Here is a 2,500-nt window from a genome sequence, read left to right on the forward strand (position 1 = left end):
AGCCCCGGGAAGAGTTTTCTTTTCTCTGTAAGGAGATCGAGTCCCTGGAATGGGTTCACCCCGAGATAGGGACGGTGGCTCCGTAGAGCAGTGCGGCTCTTGCGCTGTCCGGTGCGCTCCTGTCGGCCCTTGAAAATCCGAGTGAGGGAGTGTGATTTTCGTGCCGGACCGTACCCACATCCGCAGCAGGTCTCCAAGGTGAACAGCCTCTAGTCGATAGACCAATGTAGGTAAGGGAAGTCGGCAAAACGGATCCGTAACCTTGGGAAAAGGATTGGCTCTGAGGGCTGAGCCGGTCGGGCTGGGGTCCAGAAGCAGGAACGGCACTGCACCGGGACTGGGCGAGGCTCGCCGCCGTAAAAAGCGGTGCGGCCGAGCCCGGACCAGCGTCGGGACCTTCCTGTGGAAAGCCACAGCTGTGCATTTTCCGTGGGCTTCGCGCCTGAGGTTCTTGCTTCGGCCGGCAGAAAACAGCCAACTCAGAACTGGCACGGACCGGGGGAATCCGACTGTCTAATTAAAACAAAGCATTGCGAGGGCCGTTGACGGTGCTGACGCAATGTGATTTCTGCCCAGTGCTCTGAATGTCAACGTGAAGAAATTCAAAAAAGCGCGGGTAAACGGCGGGAGTAACTATGACTCTCTTGTCAGCGTAATGTATGTATGTATGTCTTTAGCCAAATGCCTCGTCAGCGTAAACGCGCACGCTACGTTGAACACCAAAGGCTCTACCACTTAGGGCCTAAGGTTTTGGCTGATCACCTTCTTATAGGTGACACTAACGCATGTTCCCTCTCCGATTTGCACAAGGAGTTTGATCCAATTTTTAACACGTATTCGTCTCCACTTTCCACTCCCCTTGAATCCTCTATCAGCCTTGAGGTTGATGAGACTTTGTTCACAGAAGGCGAGATCGCCGTTGCGATTCGGTTACTCTCCTCGAAGTCCGCTCCTGGTCCGGACAACATTTCCATTCCTGAACTCCTCAAAGTCCCTCCTAGTGTTTTAACACACATCTTTAATAACTGGCTTGCTTTGGCATTGTTCCTTTGGAAATGAAACAGAGCAGAACTGTTTTCATTCCTAAGAAGTTTAATCCAGTAGGTCCTGGCGATTACAGGCCTATTTCAGTCTCACCAGCCCTTTTCCGTCTGTTTTCGAAGCTACTTCTGTGTCGACTCAGCGCGACCAATAATTTTCACAAGTATCAGTCTGGCTTTGCGGAGGATTGCAGTACCTCCTCTAACCTTCTGGTGCTCCAGGCACTCATGCGTGCTCTCAAACTTCAACATCGACCCTTCTTTGCAGTCAGCCTTGACTTGCGAAAGGCGTTTGATTCAGTTTCTCACTCGGCCATTTTCTCTTCTCTGGAAGCTCGAAAGGTTCCTACCCGCATTCTAAATCTAATAAGACATCTCTATGTCAACTGCACCACTACGTTTACTTGTGGTGGTATCTCAGATAATGTCCGTGTCCCTTTAAGAAGGGGTATAAAGCAGGGCGATCCGCTCTCACCATTCCTCTTTAATTGCATTATAGACCCGTTGTTATACATGCTCAACGATTTGGGAGTTGGAGTGCCACTGGGTGCAGCTTCGATGTCTGCGATGGCATTTGCAGACGACCTCCTGCTCGTCTCGGACACCTCTGAAGGTCTCCAGCTTCTTGTCGATGAGACTGTTCGATACTTGAATAATGTTGATCTGCACATAAATCCAACGAAGTCTCAGTACTTTGGTTGGCGTCCCAACCATTACACTAAGGGTTTCGACTACAGTATTCCACCCATAGTTATTTCTGGTAACACTCTTGCTCCTAAAGCTCGTGGTGAGCCCATCCGGTACCTTGGTATCGACTTGTACACTAACAAACACCCCACTGTCGACTCAAAAAAGGCACACAGTCTTCTCGGCCTCATTGCGAAAGCATCGCTAAAGCCTTTCCAGAAGGTAAACTGCATCAGGCAGCTGGTTCTCCCAGCTTTCCTGTACGGCGCCGCCAACTCCCTTGAGGTGGCGTCTGAATCGTGTAGGCTAGATGCCCTTATCCGCACTTGGGTAAAGAAGACTCTGCACTTGCCCTCTGGTTTTCCGAATATTCACATCTGGCTCCCATCTAAGAGGGGGGGCCTCGGCCTCATACAGCTTCAACGCGTCGCACAAATCGTGCAATTTAAGAGTCTAACACGTCTGCTCAGGATGGGCGACATTTTATTGACAATCTTTTTGACATTATCCTTGACAAAAATCACAAGAGAATTTCTGAACTTTTCGGTGTCCCGTCGGGCATCACTTCTGTAAAGGCAGTTGAAAGCGCATTGCGCAGGGGGACCACCAAATGGTGGAATGACTTAAAAACAAGATATACAAACAAGGACCTCTTTGCTCACCACGACCAGATGTCGGCCAACACATGGCTTGGATACGAGTCCAAACTTCTGAAGGATGGCGATCGGGTGAAGGCCTTGCGCCTTCGCACCAATCTTTACCCCACTAAATCA

The 2,500-nt window shown here is 50.2% G+C and overlaps 1 long non-coding RNA gene and 1 pseudogene across 1 annotated transcript in view; both read left to right on the plus strand.

Annotated features, from left to right (window-relative positions):
* Positions 1-2,500, plus strand: part of LOC125944953 (uncharacterized) — a 70,650-nt gene that overhangs the window by 9,544 nt on the left and 58,606 nt on the right. The window lies entirely within an intron of this gene.
* LOC119451280 (large subunit ribosomal RNA) overlaps positions 1-2,500 on the plus strand; it is a 6,712-nt pseudogene that overhangs the window by 2,074 nt on the left and 2,138 nt on the right.

This window comes from Dermacentor silvarum, chromosome 4 (assembly GCF_013339745.2).
Source record: "Dermacentor silvarum isolate Dsil-2018 chromosome 4, BIME_Dsil_1.4, whole genome shotgun sequence".
In the NCBI taxonomy this organism is placed as follows: domain Eukaryota; kingdom Metazoa; phylum Arthropoda; class Arachnida; order Ixodida; family Ixodidae; genus Dermacentor; species Dermacentor silvarum.